Source organism: Balaenoptera borealis (assembly GCF_965194805.1).
Source record: "Balaenoptera borealis genome assembly, chromosome: 11".
Classification (NCBI taxonomy): Eukaryota; Metazoa; Chordata; class Mammalia; order Artiodactyla; family Balaenopteridae; genus Balaenoptera; species Balaenoptera borealis.
Genome location: NC_138868.1, coordinates 61,374,355 through 61,400,285, shown reverse-complemented (window position 1 = coordinate 61,400,285; position 25,931 = coordinate 61,374,355). Strand labels below are relative to the sequence as shown.

General features: G+C 40.6%; 1 long non-coding RNA gene across 1 annotated transcript in view; it reads left to right on the top strand.

The window, feature by feature from the left end:
- LOC309606383 overlaps positions 1 to 25,931 on the top strand; it is an 805,264-nt gene that overhangs the window by 27,901 nt on the left and 751,432 nt on the right. The window contains exons 2-4 of the long non-coding RNA XR_014231787.1: positions 10,400 to 11,791; positions 12,260 to 16,322; positions 16,536 to 20,928. This is a non-coding gene — a long non-coding RNA (uncharacterized lncRNA). The remainder of the gene's footprint in view (positions 1 to 10,399; positions 11,792 to 12,259; positions 16,323 to 16,535; positions 20,929 to 25,931) is intronic.

Below are 25,931 nucleotides of genomic sequence, written 5' to 3'. Positions count from 1 at the left end.
GATTGGAGCATTTAGTCCATTGACATTTAAAGTAATTATTGATAGATATGTACTTATTATTTTTTATAAATTTATTTATTTGTTTTTATTTATTTTCTGTGTTGGGTCTTCGTTGCTGTGAGCGGGCTTTCTCTAGTTGCAGCGAGCGGGGGCTACTCTTTGCTGTGGTGTGCAGGCTTCTCATTGTGGTGGCTTCTCTCATTGCAGAGCATGGGCTCTAGGCATGTGGGCTCAGTAATTGTGGCTCACGGTCTCTAGAGTGCAGGCTCAATAGTTGTGGTGCACGGGTTTAGTTGCTCCATGGCATGTGAGATCTTCCCGGACAAGAGCTCGAACCTGTGTCCCTTGCATTGGCAGACAGATTCTTAACCACTGCACCACCAGAGAAGTCCCAGTAGGTATGTACTTATTGTCATTTTACTACTTGTTTTCCAATTGTTTTTGTAGTTCTTCTCAGTTTGTTTCTTCTTTTTGTTTCAACCATTGTGGTTTGATGATTTTCTTTTGTAGTATGCTTGTGTCCCTTTCTTTTTAGTTTTTGTGTATATATTATAGGGTTTTAAAAAATAAATTTTATTTATTTATTTATTTATTTTTGGCTGAGTTGGGTCTTTGTTGCTGCACGTGGGCTTTCTCTAGTTGTGGCAAGTGGGGGCTACTCTTTGTTGCGGAGCATGGGCTCTAGGCACATGGGCTTCAGTAGTTGTGGCACACAGGCTCAGCAGTTGTGGCGCACAGGCTTAGTTGCTCCATGGCATGTGGGATCTTCCCAGACAAGAGCTCGAACCCATGTCCCCTGCACTGGCAGGCGGATTCTTAGCCACCAGGGAAGCCCTATATTATAGGTTTTTGATTTGTGGTTACCATGGGTTCATATATGTCTACTATATCTACTTGTTTTAAACTGGTATGAATTTAAATTAAAACACATTTTAAAAGGTCTACATTTTTTATTACCCTCCCCCACATTGTATTTTTGATGTCATATTTTACATCTTCCTGTTTATCTCTTAACTGTTTATTATAGTTATAGTTGCTTTTACAGTTTTTTTGTCTTTTAATCTTCAGAGTGGCTTATTTAAGTGGTTGATCCTTGGTCTTTATATTTGCCTCTCCTAGTGGGGTTTTCCCTTTCTTATATATACTTACTTCTTTTCCTCTTAGAGAAGACCCCTTAACATTTCTTTAAGGGTAGGTTTAGTATTGATGAGCACTTTTAGTTTTTGCTGGTCTGAGAAGTTCTTTATCTCTCCTTCTATTCTAAATAATAATATTACTGGGTAGAGTATCCTAGATTGCAGGTTTTTCCTTTTCAGCACTTTAAATATATCATGCCACTCCCTTCTGGCCTGAAAATTTTCTGCAGAGAAATCAACTGATAGCCTTAGTGTATTCCCTTATGTATAACTCTTTGTGTTTCTCTTGATGCCTTTAGAATTCTCTCTTTAACTTTTGCCATTTTAATTATGATATGTCTTGGTATGGGTCTGTTTGGGTTCATCTTGTTTGGGACTCTCTGTGCTTTCTGTACCTGGATATACGTTTCCTTCTTCACATTTGGGAAATTTTCAGCTATAATTTCCTCAAATAAATAATTAATCCTCTTCTCTCTCTCTCTTCTCCTTCTTGGACACATATAATATAAATGTTGGTATGCTTAATGTTTCCTCAGAGATCTCCTAGACTATTTACATTTTTTAAAATTTGTTTTTCTTTTTGCTGTTCTGATTGGGTGATTTCCATTTTTCTATCTTCCAGATTACTTATGCATTCTTCTGCATCTCTAAGTCTGCTATCCATTCCTTCTAGTGTGTTGTTTTCTTTTTTAAATTTTAGCTATTGAATTCTTCATTTCTGATTGGGTCTTTTTCTATTTTCTAGTACCTTGTTAAAATTATCATTGTGTAAATCTACTCTTTTCCTTAATTCAGTTAACATTTTTATAACAAATGCTTTGAACTCTTTACATGGTAAGTTATTTATTTCTGTTTTATTCCTTACTTTTCAGGGGTTTTCTCTTGCTCTTTCTTTTTTTTTTCTTTAACATCTTTATTGGAGTATAATTCCTTTACAATGGTGTGTTAGTTTCTGCTTTATAACAAAGTGAATCAGCTATACATATACATACATCCCCATATCTCCTCCCTCTTGCGTCTCCCTCCCAACCTCCCTATCCCACCCCTCTAGGTGGACACAAAGCACCGAGCTGATCTCCCTGTGCTACGCGGCTGCTTCCCACTAGCTATCTATTTTACATTTGGTAGTGTATATATGTCCATGCCACTCTTTCACTTCGGCTCACCTTACCCCTCCCCCTCCCCATGTCCTCAAGTCCATTCTCTATGGCTGTGTCTTTATTCCTGTCCTGCCCCTAGGTTCATCAGTACCTTTTTTTTTTTTTTTTTAGATTCCATATATATGTGTTAGCATATGGTATTTGTTTTTCTCTTTCTGACTTACTTCACTCTGTATGACAGTCTCTAGGTCCATCCACCTCACTACAGATAACTCAATTTCATGTCTTTTTATGGCTGAGTAATATTACATTGTATATATGTGCCACATCTTCTTTAAGCATTCATTTGTCGATGGACACTTAGGTTGCTTCGATGTCCTGGCTATTGTAAATAGAGCTGCAATGAACATTGTGGTACATGACTCTTTTCGAACTATGGTTTTCTCAGGGTACATGCCCAGTAGTAGGATTGCTGGGTCATATGGTAGTTATATTTTTAATTTTTTAAGGAACCTCCATACTGTTCTCCATAGTGGCTGTATCAATTTACATTCCCACCAACAGTGCAAGAGTGTTCCCTTTCCTCCACACCCTCTCCAGCATTTGTTGTTTGTAGATTTTTTGATGATGGCCATTCTGACTGGTGTGAGGTGATACCTCATTGTAGTTTTGATTTGCATTTCTCTAATGATTAGTGATGTTGAGCGTCCTTTCATGAGTTTGTTGGCAATCTGTACATCTTCTTTGGAGAAATGTCTATTTAGGTTTTCTGCCCATTTTTGGATTGGGTCGTTTTTTTGATATTGAGCTGCATGAGCTGCTTGTATATTTTGGAGATTAGTCCTTTGTCAGTTGCTTCATTTGCAAATATTTTCTCCCATTCTGAGGGTTGTCTTTTCATCTTGTTTATGGTTTCCTTTGCTGTGCAAAAGCTTTTAAGTTTCATTAGGTCCCATTTGTTTATTTTTGTTTTTATTTCCATTTCTGTAGGAGGTGGGTCAAAAAGGATCTTGCTGTGATTTATGTCATAGAGTGTTCTGCCTATGTTTTCTGCTAAGAGTTTTATAGTGTCTAACCTTATGTTTAGGTCTTTAATCCATTTTGAGTTTATTTTTGTGTATGGTGTTAGGGAGTGTTCTAATTTCATTCTTTTACATGTAGCTGTCCAGTTTTCCCATCACCACTTATTGAAGGGGCTGTCTTTTCTTCATTGTATATTCTTGCCTCCTTTATCAAAGATAAGGTGACCATATGTGTGTGGGTTTATCTCTGGGCTTTCTATGCTGTTCCATTGATCTATGTTTGTATTTTTGTGCCAGTACCATACTGTCTTGATTACTGCAGCTTTGTAGTATAGTCTGAAGTCAGGGAGCCTGATTCCTCCAGCTCCGTTTTACTTTCTCAAGATTGCTTTGGCTATTCGGGGTCTTTTGTGTTTCCATACGAATGGTGAAATTTTTGTTCTAGTTCTGTGAAAAATGCCATTGGTAGTTTCATAGGGATTGAATTGAATCTGTAGATTGCTTTGGGTAGTATGTTCATTTTCACAATATTGATTCTTCCAATCCAAGAGCATGGTATATCTCTCCATCTGTTTGTATTGTCTTTAATTTCTTTCATCAGTGTCTTATAGTTTTCTGCATACAGGTCTTTTGTCTCCCTAGGTAGGTTTATTCCTAGGTATTTTATTCTTTTTGTTGCAATGGTAAATGGGGTTGTTTCCTTAATTCCTCTTTCAGATTTTTCAGCATTAGTGTATAGGAATGCAAGAGATTTCTGTGCATTAATTTTGTATCCTGCAACTTTACCAAATTCATTGATTAGCTCTAGTAGTTTTCTGGTGGCATCTTTAGGATTCTCTATGTATAGTATCATGTCATCTGCAAACAGCGACAGTTTTACTTCTTCTTTTCCACTTTGTATTCCTTTTATTTCTTTTTCTTCTCTGATTGCTCTGGCTAGGACTTCCAAAACTATGTTGAATAATAGTGGTGAGAGTGGACATCCTTGTCTTGTTCCTGGTCTTAGAGGAAATGCTTTCAGTTTTTCACCATTGAGAATGATGTTTGCTGTGGGTTTGTCATTTACGACCTTTATTATGTTGAGGTAGGTTGCCTCTATGCCCACTTTCTGGAGAGTTTTTATCATGAATTGGTGTTGAACTTTGTCAAAAGCTTTTTCTGCATATATTGAGATGATCATATGGTTTTTATTCTTCAATTTGTTATTATGGTGTATCACATTGATTGATTTGTGTATATTGAAGAATCCTTGCATACCTGGGATAAATCTCACTTGATCGTGGTGTATGATCCTTTTAATGTGTTGTTGGACTCTGTTTGCTAGTATTCTGTTGAGGATTTTTGCATCTATATTCATAAGTGATATTGGTCTGTAATTTTCTTTTTTTGTAGTATTTTTGTCTGGTTTTGGTATCAGGGTGATGGTGGCCTCATAGAATGAGTTTGGGAGTGTTCCTTCCTCTGCAATTTTTTGGAAGAGTTTGAGAAGGATGGGTGTTAGCTCTTCTCTAAATGTTTGATAGTATTCACCTGTGAAGCCATCTGGTCCTGGGCTTTTGTTTTTTGCAAGATTTTTCATCACAGTTTCAATTTCAGTGCTTGTGATTTGTCTGTTCATATTTTCTATATCCTCCTGGTTCAGTGTTGTAAGGTTGTGCTTTTCTAAGAATTTGTCCATTTCTTCCAGGTTGTCCATTTTATTGGCATATAGTTGCTTGTAGCAATCTTTCATGATCCTTTGTATTTCTGCAGTGTCAGTTGTTAATTCTCCTTTTTCATTTCTAATTCTATAGATTTGAGTCGTCTCCCTTTTTTTCTTGATGAGTCTGGCTAGTGGTTTATCAATTTTGTTTATCCTCTCAAAGAACCAGCTTTTACTTTTATTGATCTTTGCTATTGTTTGCTTAATTTCTTTTTCATTTATTTCTGATGTGATCTTTATGATTTCTTTCCTTCTGCTAACTGTGGGGTTTTTTTCCCCTTCTTTCTCTAATTGCTTTAGGTGTAAGGTTAGGTTGTTTATTTGAGATTTTTCTTGTCTTGAGGTAGGATTGTATTGCTATAAACTTCCCTCTTAGAACTGTTTTTGCTGCATTGTATAAGTTTTGGGTTGTTGTGTTTTAATTGTCCTTTGTTTGCAGGTATTTTTTGATATCCTCTTTGATTTCTTCAGTGATCTCTTGGTTATTTAGTAGTGTATTGTTTAGCCTCCATGTGTTTGTATTTTTTATAGTTTTTTCCCCATAATTGATATCTAATCTCAAAGCATTGTAGTCAGAAAAGATACTTGATATGATTTCAATTTTCTTAAATTTACCAAGGTTTGATTTGTGACCCAAGATATGATTCATCCTGGAGAATGTTCCATGAGCACTTGAGAAGAAAGTGTATTTTGTTGTTTTTGGATGGAATGTCCTATAAATATCAATTAAGTCCATCTTGTTTAATGTATCATTTTAAGCTTGTATTCCCTTATTCATTTTAATTTTGGATGATATGTCCATTGGTGAAAGTGGGGTGTTAAAGTCCCCTAGTATTATTGTGTTACTGTTGGTTTCCCCTTTTATGGTTGTTAGCATTTGCCTTATGTATTGAGGTGCTCCTATTTTAGATATGTAAATATTTACAATTGTTATATCTTCTTCTTTGATTGATTCCTTTATCATTATGTATTGTCCTTCTTTGTCTCTTGTAATAGTCTTTATTTTAAAGTCTATTTTGTCTGATATGAGAATTGCTACTCCAGCTTTCTTTTGATTTCCATTTGCATGGAATATTTTTTTCTATCCTCTCACTTTCTGTCTATATGTGTCCCTAGGTCTGAAGTGGGTCTCTTGTAGACAGCATATATACAGGTCTTGTTTTTGTATCCATTCAGCCAGTCTGTGTCTTTTGGTTGGAGCATTTAAGCAATTTACTTTTAAGGTAGTTATCGATATGTATGTTCCTATTACCGTTTTCTTAATTGTTTTGGGTTTGTTATTGTAGGTCTTTTCCTTCCCTTGTGTTTCCTGCGTAGAGAAGTTCTTTTAGCATTTGTTGTAAAGCTAGTTTTATGGTGCTGAATTCTCTTAGCTTTTGCTTGTCTGTTAAGGTTTTCATTTCTCCATTGAATCTGAATGAGATCCTTGCTGGGTAGAGTAATCTTAGTTGTAGGTTTTTCCCTTTCATCACTTTAAATATGTCCTTCCAGTCTCCTCTGGCTTGCAGAGTTTCTGCTGAAAGATCAGCTGTTAACCTTACAGGGATTCCCTTGTATGTTATTTCTTGCTTTTCCTTTGCTGCTTTTAATATTTTTTCTTTGTATTTAATTTTTGATAGTTTGATTAATATGTGTCTTGGCCTGTTTCTCCTTGGATTTATCCTGTATGGGACTCTCTGCTCTTCGTGGACTTGATTGACTATTTCCTTTCCCATATTAGGGAAGTTTTCAACTGTAATCTCTCCAAATATTTTTTCAGTCCCTCTTTTTTTTCTCTTCTTCTTCTGGGATCCCTATAATTTGAATGTTGGTGAGTTTAATATTGTCCCAGATGTCTCTGAGACTGTCCTCAATTCTTTTCATTCTTCTTTTCTTTATTCTGCTCTGCGGTAGTTATTTCCACTATTTTATCTTCCATGTCACTTATGCGTTCTTCTGACTCAGTTATTCTGCTATTGATTCCTTCTAGAGAATTTTTAGTTTCATTTATTGTGTTGTTCATCATTATTTGTTTGCCCTTTAGTTCTTCTAGGTCCTTGTTAAATGCTTCTTGTATTTTCTACATTCTATTTCCAAGATTTGGATCCTCTTTAGTATCATTATTCTGAATTCTTTTTCAGGTAGACTGCCTATTTCCTGTTCATTTGTTTTGTTTGGTGGGTTTTTACCTTGCTTCTTCATCTGCTGTGTATTTCTCTGTCTTCTCATTTTGCTTAACTTACTGTGTTTGGGGTCTCCTTTTAGCAGGCTGTAGGTTTGTAGTTCCCGTTGTTTTTGGTGTCTGCCCCCAGTGGGTAAGGTTCGTTCAGTGGGTTGTGTGAGCTTCCTGGTGGAGGGGACTGGTGCCTGTGTTCTGGTAGATGAGGCTGGATCTTGTCTTTCTGGTGGGCAGGACCACGTCTGGTGGTGTGTTTTGGAGTGTCTGTGACCTTATGATTTTAGGCAGCCTCTCTGCTAATGGGTGGGGTTGTGTTCCTCTCTTGCTAGTTGTTTGGCATAGGGGTCCATCACTGTAGCTTGCTGGTCGTTGAGTGAGTGTGGGTCTTAGCTTTGGGATGGAGATCTCTGGGAGAGCTTTTGCTGTTTGATATTATGTGGGGCCGGAAGGTCTCTGGTGTACCAGTGTCCTGAACTCAGCTCTCCCACCTCAGAGGCTCAGGTCTGACACCCGGCTGGAGCACCAAGACCCTGTCAGCCACACGGCTCAGATGAGAAGGGAGGAGAAAAAAGAAAGAAAAAATAATAAAATAACGTTATTAAAATAAAAAATAAAAAACTTTTATTAAAAAAATGTAATAAAAAGAAAGAAAGAAAGAAGAGGGCAACCACATCTAAAAACAAATCCACCAATGATAAGAAGTGCTAAAAACTATACTAAAAAAAAAAAATACAGAGAGAACTCTAGGACAAATGGTAAAAGCAAAGCTATACAGACAAAGTCACACAAAGAAGCATACACATACACAGTCACAAAATAGAAAAAGGAAAAAAATATATATATATATAAAAGAAAAGGAAGAGAGCAACCCAATCGATAAACAAATCTGCCAGTGATAATAAGCTCTAAATACTAAACTAAGATAAACATAAAACCAGAAGCAAATTAGATGCAGAAAGTAAAACCCAAGTCTACAGTTGCTTCCAAATTCCACCACCTCAATTTTGGGGTAATTCATTGTCTACTCAGGTATTCCAGAAATGCAGGATACATCAAGTTGATTGTGGAGATTTAATCCGCTGCTCCCGAGGCTGCTGGGAGAGATTTCCCTTTCTCTTCTTTGCACATCTTCTGGGGTTCAGCTTTGGATTTGGCCCCTCCAGTGTGTGTAGGTCGGCTGAGGGCATCTGTTCCCTGCCCAGACAGGAGAGGGTTAAAGTAGCAGCTGATTAGGGGGCTCTGGCTCACTCAGGCTTGGGGGAGGGAGGGATATGGAATGTGAGTTGAGCCTGCGCTGCAGAGGCCAGCGTGAAATTGCAATAGCCTGAGGCACACCGTGTGTTCTCCTGGCGAAGTTGTCCCTGGATCACAGGACCCTGGCAGTGGCAGGCTGCAGAGGCTCCCGGGAGGGAGGTGTGGATAGTGACCTGTGCTTGCACACAGGCTTCTTGGTGGCTGCAGTAGCAGCCTTAACGTTTCATGCCAGTCTCTGGTGTCCGTGCTGATAGCAGCGGCTCGCACACGTCTCTGGAGCTCGTTTAGGCGGTGCTCTGAATCCCCTCTCCTTGGGCACCCTGAAACAGTGGTCTCTTGCCTCTTAGGCAGTTCCAGACTTTTTCCCAGACTCCCTCCTGGCTAGCTGTGGCACACTAGCCCCCTTCAGGCTGTGTTCACACAGCCAACCCCAGTCCTCTCCCTGGAATCTGACCTCCGAAGCTGGAGCCTCAGCTCCCAGCCACCACCCGTCCTGGCAGGTGAGCAGACAAGCCTCTCAGGCTGGTGAGTGCTGGTCAGCACCGATCCTCTGTGCCGGAATCTCTCTGCTTTGCCCTTTGCACCCCTGTTGCTGCGCTCTCCTCCGTGACTCCGAAGGTTCCCCCCGCCCACCCCCTGTCTCCGCCAGTGAAGGGGCTTCCTAGTGTGTGGAAACTTTTCCTCCTTCACAGCTCCCTCCCAGAGGTGCAAGTCCCATCCCTATTCTTTCGTCTTTGTTTTTCCTTTTTTTCTTTTGCCCTACCACGTGGGGGATATTCTTGCCTTTTGGGACGTCTGAGGTCTTCTGCCAGCATTAAGTAGGTGTTCTGTAGGAGTTGTTCCACATGTAGATGTATTTTTGATGTGTTTGTGGGGAGGAAGGTGATCTCCATGTCTTACTCCTCCTCCATCTTGAAGGTCTCCTCTTGCTCTTTCAACTGAAAGCAGTTACTCTGCCTTTTCATTTTGCCTAACTTTCTCTGCTTCTATGAATTTAGGTGAAACAATTACCTATTGTGGTCTTGAAGTGGTGTTCTTAGGTGGGAGCATTCATATACAGACTGCATGTGCCCAATGCCTTTGGTGAGAGAGCTGGATTTGATGTGGACCCAAGTCACGTCTTTCCTCAAGGTGTGCTGGCAGCAATCACCTTGGTAGGGAGTGGGACTAGAGATGGAAGTGCTAGAGCTGGAGCCCTTTGTAAGGTGAGACATCCCCTCTGCTCTGGCTATCACACTCTATTGGGGGTGTGATCTAATCCCAATTGCTGGAGCAGAAACCCTGAGGGTCTGGCCCAACCTGGCTCTGTTTCCTTTAATTGTGTGTTTTCCCTTCTCTCCTCACTGGGACCGTTGCCACAGAAGGGAGCAGTGCTGAATCAATAATTCATAAGTGTGATGGAATTGTAGAATGGGGTCTATTATCATTTGAGGCTGCTAAGCGAAAGTTAGCCAAGTGTCCTCCCTCCAGCTCATCACTTCCAGAAGTATAAGAGAATATAAAGTACCCCATTGGTTTGGGTTTGGATCCATTCAATTTGCTTTTTCATTTTTGTCCTGACTCTGCCTTGTTCCTTTTGAGACTAATTTGGTGCATCAACAGCTTCCCGCCCTCAAGCCCAATCTCAGCCATCTTTGACTTCTTTCTCTGCCCTCAACCCCACGTCCAACCCATTGCCAAGTCGGTTCTTCTGTCATCCCAATACCTGTCTCATCTGTTCATCTCCACTCATAAAGCTCATAGTAGCAGCTTGATTTGATTTCACTGGGCCCGCTCCTCAGATCTTCCTCCCAGCTTCCTTTATTTGGTGAAGTGTTACCTGATTTTTAACACTCAGATTAAATTTGGCCAGTTTGTTAAATCTGTGCTGAAACTTCCCCTTGAGGGTTACTATACTGTATACTATGCTTTATATTTATTTTTTTTTATTGAAGTATAGTTGATTTACAATGTTGTGTTAATTTCTGTTGTATGGCAAAGTGATTCAGTTATACATATATATACATTTTAAAAAATGTTCTTTTCAGATTTCCCTGGTGGTACAGTGGTTAAGAATCCGTGTGCCAATGCAGGGGACACGGGTTTGAGCCCTGGTCCGGGAAGATCCCACACACCGCAGAGCAACTAAGCCCGTGCACCACAACTACCAAGCCTGCACTCTAGAGCCTGCGAGCCACAACTACTGAAGCCCGTGCGCCTAGAGCCCGTGCTCCATAACAAGAGAAGGCCCCACAATGAGAAGCCTGCGCACTGCAACAAAGAGTAGCCCCCACTCACTGAAACTAGAGAAAGCCCGTGCACAGCCAAAAATAAATAAAATAAATAAGTTAAAAAAAAAAGCTTTAAAAAAAATTCTTTTCCATTATGGTTTATCACATTATATTATTGAATATAGTTCCCTGTGCTATACAGTAGGATCCTGTCGTTTATCCATTATATATATAAAAGCTTACATCTGCTAACTCCAACCTCCCACTCCATCACTCCCCACCCCTCCCCCGCCCCCCGCTTTGGCAACCACAAGTCTGTTCTCTATATCTGTAAGTCTGTTTCTGTTTCGTAGATAAGTTCATTTGTGTCATATTTTAGATTCCACATATAAGGGATATCATATGGTATTTGTCTTTCTACTTCTGACTTACTTCACTTAGTATGATGATCCCTCGTTCCATCCATATTGCTACAAATGTCATGATTTTGTCCTTTTTTATAGCTGAGTAGCATTCCATTTTATATATGTACCACATCTTCTTTATACATTGATCTGTCACTGGACATTAGGTTGTTTCCATGTCTTGGCTATTGTGAATAGTGCTGCTATGAACATAGGGGTGCATGTATTTTTTTAGATTAGAATTTTGTTTAGATATATGCCCAGGAGTGGGATTGCTGGTAACTCTATTTTTTGTTTTTTAAGGAAGCTCCATACTGTTTTCCATAGTGACCACACCAACTTACATTCCCACCAATGGTGTAGGAGGGCTCCTTTTTCTCCACACTCTCTCCCACATTTGTTACTTGTAGACTTTATAATGATGGCCATTCTGACTGGTATGAGGTGATACTTCATTATAGTTTTGATTTGCATTTCTCTATTAATTAGTGATGTTGAGCGTCTTTTTATGTGCCTGTTGGCCATCTGTATATATATTCACTTATATTTTGTACACACCTCTTGTAGCCTTCATAATATCACAATGTGCACTGCACTGAATGTGTCCCCCACCAAATTTATATGTTGAAATCCTCAGCCTCAATGAGATAGGAGATGGGGCCTTTGGGAAGTAATTACGTCACGAGTGTGGAGCCCTCATGAATGGGAACACAGTGAGAAGGCAGCAGTCTACAACACAGAAGAGGACTCTCATAGAACCTGACCATGCTGGCACCCTGATCTTAGACTTCCAGCCTCCAGAACTGTGAGAAATAAATTTCTGTTGTTTATAAGACACGCAGTCTATGGTAATTTGTTAACTAGAACTGACTAAGATACAATGTAATTACTTGCTTTTCATGTTTGTTGTTCTCACTAGGCTGGGAAATCCTTCAAACAGGGATTGACTCCCCTCCCCCTTTCTAAACTATCATTTATTGATGAACTTCTATGTGCCAAGTACTATATAAGAATTGTACCTATGTTATCTCATTTTATTGTTTCCTCAGCAACCCCTGGAAATAGATATTAGGAGTCCAGGTTAGAGGTGAGGATTATAAGAACAGAGAGTTTATTTATTTATTTATTTAACATCTTTATTGGACCATAATTGCTTTACAATGTTGTGTTAGTTTCTGCTGTGTAACAAAGTGAATCAGCATATGTATACATATATCCCCATATCCCCTCCCTCTTGCGTCTCCCTCCCACCCTCCCTATCCCACCCCTCTAGGTGGTCACAAAGCACCGAGCTGATCTCCCAGAACAGAGAGTTTAAGTGACTTGCTGAGCTGCGGTTTGGAAATGTCCTCTTTGTATTCTGTTGTTTCATCCAACTCAGTGACCAGGCATGTGGCAGATGTCCATTGCTGAGTGGCAAGCTAAAGTTCCTGAATGTGAACCTCAGTTTAGATACCACCTGTTCTAGGTACCCTTCTGTACCCTAATGTTACCTCTTTGTTGCACATAAATCCTGCTCAATCCTCTGTTACCACCCTTATCACTCTGACCTGTGATCTTCCACTAGGCAGGTCACTTTTCTAAGTCTGTTGAGTCGAGTAGATGGATTAGGCTCCTCTTCTGGTCTGAGCGGGCAGGGGTGGGAGGCTGGCCTGCTGGGCCAGCTTGGTAAGAAATGCTCCAGGAGCACCCAGGGCCGAGGCAGTTAATTTGCCCCAGTGGTGAGGAGGAAATTTCTTGTAAAAGCGAGCTCCCCTCAGAACAATGTGGCCTTTTATTTTTTAGCTTTGGAATGGAGCCTAGCTGTCCATGGAAACAAAGAGAGGAGAGAATCACTGAACCAGTCTCGCACATAAAAAACTGACCATGTCTGTCTTTGAAGTCTCCTTTATGTCGTTCTGAAAACTTTGGATTATAGGGGTGCTTTTTCCTCTTTTTCTTCCTCAGTTCCTTACCCCACCTCAATTTTTTTTCAGAGAAAAGAGAGAACTGGGTGTAAGGGAACCTTTCTTTGAAACAGGGCAGAAGTCATTAATTAAGGCTCCCATTCATTCCTGCTGACACTTGCTCATCAATCAGATTTCCTCTTAGCATTCTGATGACCCTGCTGACCTGGAGTCCTCCATACTCTCTGCCAGACAGAATTGAAACTCAGACCACACACCAGAAAAGAGAGAGTGGGCCCTGGCTCCTGGCTTCCTGAGATGGAGGAGAAAGTGTCTGGGGACAAAGCTGGCTGGTCGGGAGCGCTGCGGAATCGAGGTGAAGGTGAATAAAGAAGATATTTTCCCTGCGGAAGCAAGTGTTGCTCACTTCACTGAAACAGTGATCTATAGTTGCCCTTCCCTTTCTCCCCCAATCCAGGGCCAGCCATGCAGCTCGGAGCCCGGCCAGCTGAGCCGGGGAAACGAGGCTAGCAGTTTCTCTCTGCCAACACGGCACTTCTGAAAGAAGTTAACAGCTCGAAGCCTTCTTTCAGAAAAGTACAGGGAGCTGTTCTGGAGAGGACAGTTGTGGGGAGGGGTAGTCAGCCTGAGCTGTGGGACATTTATTGCATTACTTATTCATTTATTCACTCAATAGCCATTTACCTGGCACCCACTGTGTAGTAGGCATCACACTAGGTACTGAGGACAGAACTGTGAAAGAGGGAGATGCAGTCTCTCTCCTCAGGGAGCTTATAGTCTATCTGGGAATGTACCTGGGCCTTTTCTTCAAGAAAAATTGGGTATTTAGGAGGACTGACTGTGGTCATGTGCAATTAGAATTCAATGGCTATGTGTTGGTCTCCTTCTATGTACTAGGCATACTGAATACTGAAATGAGAAAGTAAAAAAAAGTGTCCACATTCCACGTCCTCAAGGAATTAACAGAGTAGGCAATGGCAGACTGGTAAACAAGCTCATTAGTATTCAGTGTAATAAGTGTTATTACAGGTACATACAGGATTCATAGGAAATAGAGACTAGTTTATTCCTCATGGAACTCCTTGGCTCTTACTCTGAGTGAGATGGGAACTGCTGAAAAGTTTTGAGCAGAGAAGTGACACAATCTTACACATTTTAAAAAGTTTGGAGAATAGATTTAGAGGGCAAGGCAAGGGAAGAAATAGGGACTCTGGTTAGTAGTTTTATCGCAATAAAACAGGTTTGTTGTCTTGGACCAAAGAGCTAAAAACGTAGGTGTGGAGAAGAGGTTGGATTGTAGATATTTGGAAAACACAGACAGCAGAACTTGGTGATGGATTCGATGTCTGGTATTAAAGAAAGGTGTCAATGTTGACTCCAAAGTTTTTGACCTGAGAAGCCAGAAGTTTGGAGTTTTCATTAATTGAGATAGAGAAAATTGTGGAAGTAGAGGTTTTAAGGGAAGATCAAGAGTTTGGCTTCAGACATGTTAATTTCAGATGTCTGTTAGACTTCTAAATCGAGTTATTTGATGAAGCAGTTGGATATTTAAGTGTGAAAGTCAGGTGAGAAGTCTGGACTCAATTTATAAATTTAAGAATTGTCAGCCAGGCGGTTGTACTTAAAATCATGAGGCTGGATGAGATCACAAGGATATGAGTACATGAAGGAAAGAGAGCAGATCTAAGGGCTAAGCCCTGGGGTGTGCCAATGTTTAGAGGTCAGGAAGATAAGGAGGAACGAGAAAAGGACACTGAGAAGGAGCAGTCAGTGAGATGAGGAGGTTTTCAGTTTCTTGGATTCCTAGTAAGCATGATGTTTGAAGGAGGGAGGAACCAAATATTTCAAATGTGTCTGATTGGCGAAGTAAACTATGATTAAGAATTAGTCATTGGATTTGGTAGTGTTGATTACTAAAGACCTTGATAAGAGTAGTAGCTATGAAATAGTAGGAGTGAATTCTTGTTTGAGATGGATTCCCTAGAAAATACAAAGAGAGGAACTGGAGAAAATGAACACAAGACAAACCTTTCAAGAATTTTGCTTTACGGCAAATAAATAAATTAATATTTTTTAATAAATGGAAGAATTTCAGGTGTTTTTTATGCAGATGGGGATGATTTTATAGAAAGATAGTAATCCATGACATAAAAGAGAGAGAAGAGAATTACTGGGGTGATGCCCTTGATTATAGGGAGAGGAGAAAGAATCACTGTAGGAGTAGACAGGTTGGCCTTTGGTAGGAGGAGACTGTCCATTCACAGTCATGAGAGGGAAGGTGGAGAATGTGGGCACAGACACATGTGTGAGGGCAAATGTGCTGATGCAGCTTCTGAAGTTCTATGTGAAAGGCAGCAATGATGGAAGAGGGGTGGAGGTTATAGAGAGGAAAACATATGAAATACTTATCTGAGAAAGTGGGAGAGTGAATGGATCAGAAAAACAATTCCTGAGCTCCGAGGGTCTGCTCAGGTTTAGGAGTCATGAACTTAATTCAGACCAGTCAGCATAGTTGTGTGTTTATTTCCAGCCAGGTTCAGCTGCTTAGGTGCCAGCTAGGAGAAGTGAAGAGGTGGATCTCGCTGAGGTTGGAATTTTTCAAGAAGAGTACAATGAAGCGAGAAAGGAAAAGAGAGCCGAAGGAGCATGTAAGGGAGAAATTATTATGTTTAATTATAGATGCTAAGCTGGATAGAGATGGGAGGGAAGCCATAGCAAGGTGCTATAGTGGGGAATAGTGAAAAAGAGTAGGATCTATAGATTGTGGGGACTTTGTGGGGTCAAAGACTTGTTGGAATTGGAATACCCAAACTGGAAAGATAAGAGGTGGTGGTGATCAGAATTGGCATGCTTGGAACTGAGATGAGGTAGAAGTTGCAACTCTTGGTAATAATAAGGTGTAGGATATGACTGTGGGGATGAGTGATTACGTTGGGGTATAAGACAATATCACTGGAGGGGATGAGATCAAGGAACACAAAAGCCAGGACATGGGGAAGAACAGCTATATGATTATTGAAATTATGTCTCAGTGAAATTATTGAATTATAACTGAGAATAAAAGTGAGATACAGTCTCCAGGAAATGAAAGAGCATGACTTAAAGGTCAGTAGGTGACAGCAACAATGAAAGGGTAGAGGGTAGTATGGTCTGGCAACATTATTCAAAGTTGGGAGTTTTAGGAGGAAAGGGTAAGCGTGGTCATGAGACACTAGGATGGGAAAGGAGAACATTTACTTCACCTGGGTCTGTGGTATAAGGAGTTTGGAGGTAAGACAAAAACCGCTTGAGAGCATTGCTGGGTAAGCAGCGCCCTGCCAAGAGAGTCAGATTTCTGTTAGAATAAGAAGGCAAAGGGACAGTACAAGATTGAGGATATATAGGATTTGCTGATGACTGCTCTGACTTCCAGAGGGATACAGTGGTTGGGTCTCCTCAGGTATTTCCTGAAGTCAAAGGCATCAGAAAATTGGATATAGAGAGCCAAGTGGGGGATGAGAGCCCAGAGGATGAGGATGCCCTGACCACAGGGTGTCTGACTTAAACAGGTATAAAGTGCATGTGAGATTAAGCTTGAAGGTCTCAAGGCAGTTAGTGGTGTGAGGCTGTGAGTGTTAGACAGGGGAAGGAGGGGGAGGTCAGGTCCCATCAGAAGCACAGAATTCTGAGAGAGGTGGTCTTGTCTGTTTCAACCCAGCCTCCAAAGCACTCTTCTCATTTATAAAGCACAAGGTGCTCTGAGGCTTTCTTTTTCTTTTTTTCTTTTTGATGCAGACCATTTTTAAAGTCTTTGTTGAATTTGTTACAATATTGCTTCTGTTTTATGTTTGGTTTTTTGGTCGTGAGCCATGTGGGATCCTATCTCCCTGACCAGGGATCGAACCCGCACCCCCTGAACTGGAAGGTGAAGTTGCAACCACTGGACTGCCAGGGAAGTCCCTCTGAGGCTTTCTTCTGACTTTGTTGGTGGATTTTTCTGGTGAAACTGGGTTGCTGTCACTTTTTAAAACCATCTGTGTTGATATTATATAATATAGACCTGCTTTAGCTCTCCGGATAAATTGGGGTCTTGGGAAGTGGCCTGGTTGGCCTGCCCCTAAATTTGACTCTAGGAATAATGAATAACTCAGTTTGGCTGAAGAGAATCACTGGATTAAAATAGAACATTTGTGATAGGATATAACTGAGCCAGGATATCTTTGATTTTGAGATGTCTGGCAAAACACTAGGGAGTAACAGTTCATTGAATCTTAATATGTTCCTTGGGCCAGATCTGCTAGTGGTATACATGCCTTTCTAAAAATATACTTTTTGGACATTCAGATGAATTTTAATATAAATCTTGTTGCCTTGTAGCTCCTTGCTCAATGACGCTTTCATTGGTGGGCAGAGAGACAAGATAGCAGAGGAGAAGGACCTTTGGCTCATCTCCTCTCACAAGCACACCAAAATCACAACTAACTGCTAAAAAACCGTCGATTAAAAAGACTGGAACCGACCAAAAAAAGGTATTCTACACCCAAAGACATAAAGAAGAAACCACAGTGAAACGGTAAGAGGGACACACTCATTATTTAATCCAGTCCCATACTACTGGGTGGGTGACCCACAAACTAGAGAAAAATTATATTGCAGTTGTTCTCCCACAGAAGTGAGAGCTCTGAGTCCCACGTAAGGCTCCCCAGCCTAGGGGTCCGGCATCAGGAGGTAGAGCCCCCAGAGCATTTGGCTTTGAAGGCCAGCGGGGCTTGATTGCAAGAACCCCACAGGGCTGGGGAAACAGAGACTCCACTCTTGGAGGGTGCACACAAGGTCTCGCGTATTCCGGGACCCAGGGCAAAAGCACTGGGACGGCAGATACCACCTAGAACAAATTGTCCATTATTCAGCTTTCAGTTTCAGACCTGAATTCACTGATGTATACTTAAGAGGAGAATGTTTTTGAGAATCAGGCATTTTTGAAAGAAAAGATTGACTTCTAAAGGTCTTGAGCTACCTTTATAGATCAAAGGTGAAGCTTAGATTTCCTAACGTGAACATTTAATTTTAGCTGTGGTTTTCAGACTTTTTGACCACAACCCATGGTAGGAAATACATTTTTAAAATCATCACCCAACATACACACACATGCCTATATTCATGTAAAATTGAAACAAAAATTTCAGGAAATAAAAATGAGCAGTACAATTACAAAATGAGCAGAGAACCTGAATAGACATTTTCCCAAAGAAGACATACAGATGATCAACAGGCACCTGAAAAGATGCTCAGCATCACTAATCATCAGGGAAATGCAAATCAAAACCTCAATGAGATATCACCTCACACCTATCAGAATGGCTACTATCAACAAACAAGAAATAACAAGTATCAGCAAGGATATGGAGGAAAGGGAACACTTGTGCACTGTTGGTGGGAATGTAAAGTGGTGTAGTCACTATGGAAAACAGTATGGAGGTTCCTCAAAAAATTAAAACTAGAACTACCATATGATTCAGCAATTCCACTCCTGGGTATATATCTGAAGAGAACAAAGACACAAATTCGAAAAAATATATGCACCCCTATGTTCATTACAGCATTATTTACAGTAACCAATATATGAAAGCAACCTAAGTGTCAATCAATAGATAAATGAATAAAGAAGATGTGGTGTTTATATACAATGGAATACTACTCAGGAAGAATGAAATCTTGTCTTGCGGCAACACGCATGGACCTAGAGGGTATTATATGAAGTGAAATAAATCAGACAAACCCTATATGATTTCACTTATATGTGGAATCTAAAAAACAAAACAAATGAACAAACAGAACAGAACAGAAACAGGCTCATAGATACAAAGAACAAACTGGTGGTCGCCAGAGGGGAGGAGGTATGGGGATGGGCGAAATAGGTGAAGGGGATTAAGAAATACAAACTTCCAGTTATAAAATAAACATGTCACGGGAATTTAATGTATAACATAGGAAATATGTATAGTCTGTACTTTGTATGGTGACAGATGGTAAACAGATTCATTGTAGTGATTTTTTCATAACGTATGAAAATATTGAATCACTATGTTATACACTTGAAACCAATATAATAGTGTAAGTAATTATACTTCAAAAAATTTTCAGAAAATAGTATTACTCTTACTTCAGGGGATGCCCTCTAATATTTTCTATTCTGTTCAATTCTATTTTATTTCATTTACAAAAATGCTAGCCTTGACCCACTAAATTGATTTTGCAACAAATTAATAATTTATAACATAGTTTAAATAGCTACTATAAATCATAGTCCAGGGAACAGTCAGAGTACACAGGGAAAGGCTCTGACTCATGAGACTGAAGAAATTCCACCTGTCTTAGCATTGTTAATGTTGGAAGAAGAGAGACCATGGAAGAGGTAGGGTAAGATAGACACTGGAGTCCTCATCATGCCCCCCTCCTTTAGGGTACAAGCTTGAGGTGTGTGTATGTCACATGTATGTGTACGAGTGTGTACGTGTACCACAGAAGTCTTCAGATAGGTATGAGGGAACGGTAAGCATTGGAACTAGTGGCCTGGGTGCAGGGCCTAGGGATGCTTCAAGTCTCTAGGAGAAGTTGTGCATTTGGGTTAGTACTAAACCTAACCAGAGTCAGGAACTGTACAGTGTAACAGTACCTGAGAATTGGTCTAGATAGATGGTGTAAGATAGCACTGCTGGTTCCCTTGGCTTGTAAAGAACACAAGGAATTTAAAAGTTTCTGCTTGGGTTGGTGATGGGGCTGAGATGTGCTGAGAAGCTTGGTGGACTAAAGAATAGGGCAGATAGCAATAGGAATTTTGCAACCACGGGCAAATGACTAGCAGCTTGAACTTTAATAGCAGCAGACACTGATATGATATCCCCAAAGATCTGATGGGATGAACAACACCTCTGTGTGTACCAGTCTAGGGACCAGACATGAGGGTGATGCATAAGGAACTTCCTGAAGAGATATGAGGGCCTTCCTCCCCGGCTGCCCCGGACCTGTGTAACCCCCTCCTCACAGATACAAATACCATTCCTGGGGTGGATTACAAGTAGGTGGAGAAAGCCAGAAGCCTGAGCATTTATCCCCAAGACATCAAGATACACGAAAGAGACTAGTAGTTGCCTTTTTGTGTCTGGCTTTGCTGTTCAGGACTAATGGTGGCTGAATATCTGACAGGTGATAAATGGCAACCGTTTATTTCCCTTTCTGTAGTCTGAGGGTTGGTAACCACTGCAGCTGGGAAGCCGCTGCCCAAAGCTGGGGTGAGGTGGGAGAGGGGGCCTCTGAAGCTGCTTGGCCACAGGCAGATACAGTGACACAGGGTTCTGCTTCCAAAGCCTTTGAAGGAAGCGCCTGCCTGTATGCAGACCTTTCTGACCAGCTGGTTTGACGCCTTTTCCTCCCTGGTTTTGAAGCATCAGAGACAGTGAGGGATAAGGGAAAATGCTTTCTTGCTGACTAGAGACCTAGATTGGAAGTCTGAATTATTTGGCTTCCACATTAAAAAAAAAAAAAAAGCTCTAAATGTATTGTGAACAGAAGAACTGATGTGTCTCTTATCAGTCTGCTGCCTGTTGACTTTGGCTGGGAGATAATCACCATGGTTAACAAGGCTCTTGGCAGCCAGTTATTATTCATTCCTGACCATTCTCATTCACCATTGTTTTGGCGTATAAAACCCTGAAAGAATATGAAATCCCCAGTGCTCTGCTGCATTGTGAGTTTCTCTTTAGGAACCACAACATCCTTTCCCCAGCTCTCTCTCCCTTCCTGCTCCCTTCCTCTCACCCCTACCAACTGCATGGGATAAGGAGGGGGCTGAGCAGGTGGCCTTCCAGACCTCATATCCTCACTCTACCCACAGGAGCTTTATGAAATGACCTACTGGGCACAATTTACTCCGAAGGGTTCCTCTGTGAAACAGTTGAAGACTACACGCTCTCAGATGTTCACGATCTCCAGCTACCAGCTCTGACAGGGGTGAGGCAGTTGCATTCAGGCTTCCTGTTCTCCACCCATTGCATAAGTAAGTACAAATCATTGTTAGACCTTGTTATCTGTCCTCCCCCGATCTGTGACACCAGAAAGAAGGTGAAGGAACCCTGGTGCATCCTGTTTGTACAGGTGTCTGACAGCTGATTGAATTCATTTTTTAAGTCAAGCCCCAAGTCTCTGAAGGTAGAGCTGATTTTCCTGTCAGGAAAAAGGTGGTCACTCAAGTTTTCTCAGGCTTGGTCCAAATTTTCTTTGGTCCCTGGGGTAGGTTTGAAGTGCCACAGATTAACAGTGTCCACGTTGTTCTGTTTCTTTAACTATCCTGGGCCACTTACTCAAATTCGTGGTGGGAGGATACAAAAGGAGCAGCAGGATTGGCTTCCGGTCTCCAGAGGTAATTTGGGCGTCGTCACGAGCTTCCTCCAACCTGGTTCCTTGCTCCCCGGTGCCCAGTTTGTCTCTCATTGATCCCTTGGCTCTCTTTAGTTGACATACTATTTTGGACTCATTTTCCATCACAATGTCATCATTTTCTTTTAAGATATATATATATATATATATAAAGTTTATTTAACTTCAATTTCTGGATCCATACATTGCAACTGGGCCTAAAAGTGTTTCCCTGCCAAACCCCCCATTCCCACCATATCTTGAGGAATAAATCCCAGGGCAGCCTCCTGTCTGAATATTTTTGTCAGGGAAGAGCAGCAAGAATGTGCACAATTAAGGAAAACCCAGAGGAGAGAGCAAAATCTCTTGTCAGGAATGGGAAACTGGGCTAGTACATAAAGTTGTTAAATGTTACCAGGACCTGAGACAGGTGATCAAGACCCAGCTTTTATATTCATGGTGCTCATAGGCCAGTGGAGGGGGTATCTTCCAAAGCAAATAGTTCCAATAGTTTGTTCAATGTTTTAATAGATTTCATAACAAAAACCAAAGGAGAGAGTAATTGTTAGACTGTTAAGATCTATGAGAGCAAAGATCCTGTCTATCTTATTCACTGTTATATATTTTGAACTTAGCACAGTACCTGGGACATAATAGTATTTAATATGTATTTGTTTAATTAAATTGATTCAATTATACCAGGTATATCCAATGGCTTGATTGATTCATTCAATTATGTAGTCATTCATTTAATTATTTATTCACTCCTTAAATAGTGTTAGCTATTTTTAGGTAGTAAGGCAATTTATCACCACTTAATTTGAATGCAGTTATCCTTCAATAACAGTAGGAAGAATTTTGATTAAATATAAATGAGAGTATGACCTTGGATACACCTACCCTTAATTGAACAATCATCATGTGCTGATTCCTCACAAGATGCATAGTATTGTTCTCCATAGGCAAATAAGAAAATAGAATTTTATAGAGCTGAAATAACTTGCCCAGCTCATACAGTGGGATTCAAACCCAGGTCTGTCTGCCTGACTCCAAAGTCTATGATAATTGCCTATCCTACACTGCCTGTGCTAGAGGGTGTGGACCCCTAACGTTAGGTCTTGGAGCGGTGGATGGATCTGGACCCAGGCAGGGCCAGGGCTGAGAGAAGAAGCCTCTTAGCAAAGGTTTGTAGGGCCTTGGAACCCAGGTAAAGTAGGCTGGATTCAGGAAACTAAAGTGCAAACCAGGGAACCATTTGCTAAATTTCACTGAAGGTCATCTTTAGGGTATACCTCTCATTTCCTCTTTTTGCCAATATCTTAACAACACAGCTGCGGTGTGGTGTTGTATGAAGAATCTTAGACTTGGGCCTCCTTCTTTCTACTTGCTGGCTTTGAACATTTTGTCAAGTGGCCTCATCTCTTTGGATTTCTTTTTCCTCAATTTAAACATGGAGATTTTAAACATTGGCTTCACTTTGTGACTAATAGGATAATATGAGAAACAGTTTGTGAAGTACCGCACTGTTTGGATGCTGGGGCTCTGTATCCACTGAAGTCTTATTCTTATGTGTTACATTTTCTATAAAACCAGGGCTTGAAACTGGTCTGTGGACAATAGGCCTGGAAAGCAGAAGTTGGTGGAATGGTGCATGTCAATGATTATAGGGCAATGGGGCATCAGTTAAAAATGGACTGCAACTTTCTTTGGGGGAGGTTGTGGGACTTAATGCAAAGTAACAAGAAATGCTCATAAAACAGCTCTTTATGCAGAGGGGAGCCAGTTTTTGCCTTGTTGCTAAGGTCCTGATTGTTTCCTGACTGTTTTGTGTGTCTGTGTCAGGCCATTCTGTGTGTTCCTTTCAAAAACTTGGTGATATTGGCCTGCAGATAATTAGATCAGTGTCATCACTTTCACCGTCCCCTTTTTTATTCTGCTGGGACAATTTGCATCAAAATAGAAGTGGGTGATAGTCCTTTCCCATTAACAAGGCTTAATTTCTTACTGGGACACAACTTGGGGGAGTTATCACACATAGGGGCTTTGGAAAAAAGTCTCAAGTCAGTAAGTGAGTGAGCCTAATTTACAGGGGCTTACAAGACCCAAATGTTCAGATAAGTCATCCACTTCCCAAACTGACCCTTCACATCTTCCCCGCATGATATAGAAGAGCTTCATCTGGGGTTAATCAGGATGCAGCTTGTTCCAGAGAAATTTTTGGAAGCTCACATTCTGTAGTGAAATTGGTTCTGATGTTCATAAGCACAGATGTATATGATTTCGTAAGTCTTTCCTCAGTTTGGGGCTTATCAAAGAGCTAGACCTAATAAAAACCTCAGTTTGCAACAAAGCAATTTGGGAGAAAGATTCACGTAGTTGTCATTAATTTGCTGTAAGGCAATGGAGGTATGGTAGAAAGAGGATAGATTTAGGTGTCAATCAGAATCAGATTTAAATGTTAGCTTCACCGTGTACTAGCGGTGTGATCTCAATGACCCATACCCATGGCTTCATGGGGAATTCTCTGTTACCATTAAAAAAATTCTAGCCTGGTCTACATGTGGTTCCACATGTTTTACTGGCTCCAGCCAGAAGTGTGCTTTAGGAGCACATTTAAGAGCAATTTTGTAGACGTCAGTCTGTCTTTTTTCCCAGCCACTCTGCTTGCACAAAGTCGTGCATGGGTTTAACAGCATGGGCCTCCCCGTCTGTAAGGCTGACCTACCTATCACTAGAGCTGAAAGCCCAACTTGCCAACAGCAAACATGAATGCTGAGCCCCTTACTTCACACTGTACCCAGGGGGTTGATTAAAATGTCCCTTCCATCACTGAGGGAACACATTTTCTTTTCTTCTTTTTTTTTTTAAACACATTTTCTCACTAGAATAGTCATTCTGGGTATAGATTTGCTTTCCTTCCCAAATGCTTCTGCCAGCTCCATCATCTATGGACTTACAGAATGCCTTATTCTCCGCCATAGCATCTCACATTTCATCATTTTTTCCAAGAAAATAATGATTTACAGCAAAAGAGTGAGGCTAAGGGCTCTAGCTCATGGGAATCATTGTTTTTATTGTGCAATCACGTATCTCATTGTCCAGAGGAAGCTGGCTTTATAGGACAGTAAAATATCAGCTGGGAAACAACACTTTTAGAGGTTGGATGCTATCCTACAATTTGCAATATATGCTAATCTAATGGCCAATATATGATACTGTTCATCTCATAGCTAGAATACACAGGCCTGGAAATCAAGGGGTTAAAGTGGGAGTTGCTCCTTACATCACCTCAAAACTTTCAGAATTTTTTCTTCCCATATTTATGTATTTGGCTACTGCTGGTTTTAAAAGTATTAGTACTCAAAGAAAGTATGCTTTCATCAGGAAACATGCAATGGTTCCATTGAATTGGAAGTTGAGACTGTCACCTGGCTATTTTGGGCTCCTCATGTCATTGATCTAACATACAAAGAAGGGTGTGACTGCCGGGGCTGAGGTGATTGATTCTAATTTCCAAGGGAAAATTGGGCTGCTGCTATACAGTGGGGAAAAGAGAACAATGTCTGGAAACTAGGGGGTTCTCCAGGTGTACTATAGTGACCCAATAAATGTAAGACTGCTAAAGCTTCAGACCCTTTAAGAATGAAGATTTGGGTCGTTCCACAAGATTATGAACCTTAATCAACTGAGGTAATGGAAGAAGGAAAGAGGAACATGGAAAGTTAGTGTAATAAAAAAAGTATAAACCTCAACTAGAGCATTGTGATCATTTATAGAAATGAGAATTATAGCAGATATTATTTCAGTCTTTGATTTTATGTGTATATTAGTATAAGTTAACTATTTTGCCTCCTTCCTTTTCTCTTGTTTTTTATGGAATTGTTTGTTGGGATTAACTTTACAATTTACTATTTAGGTTAAAAAATAATCAGGTGCAATTTTGACTGAACTAAAAGAGAAGTTAACTTCATCCAGAGATGGATATGGTGGCTGTTGGGACTCTGTCTCCCCTTTTTGGGTGAGAATGTCGTCCTTTGTATAAATGTTAGTTGCATCTTGTTAGGAAGCAGCCTCAGGCTGTTACTTCTGTTGTATGAAAACGTAAATATGCATAGAGAGCTTTGATTGGATACTGAGTAAAGGGGTATATTGTGCATTCTTTTTACTTACCTATTGTCTCCTAGATCTAAGCCCACTATTCTATATTCTGTACTGTGATGCTGGGGCGGGACTCTGCAAACTACTTTTCCTAGATTTCCTTGCTAGCTGGTTTCCTTCAGTTAGGTTGTGCCAATGAGAGGCACCGGTGGGAAATTGGAAAGAGAGAAGAGAGAAGAAGGGACTGCCTCCCTGTTTTCAGCTCCCTTTGGTGTCAGCTGAAATTTTGATAGTGATGGTATTGCATCTGTAGAGCGAGTTGGTTAGTATTGCCATCTTAACAATATTTCTTCTGATCTGTGAACATAGAATATCTTCCATTTATTTAGACCTTCTTAAATTTCTTTCAACAATGCTTTGTAGTTTTCAGAGCATAGGCTTTGTACTTTTGTCAAATTCATTCCTAAGTATTCTATTCTTTTTGATGCTATTGTAAACAGAATTGTTCTCTTAATTTTACTTTTGAATTGTTCATTTCTAGTGTAT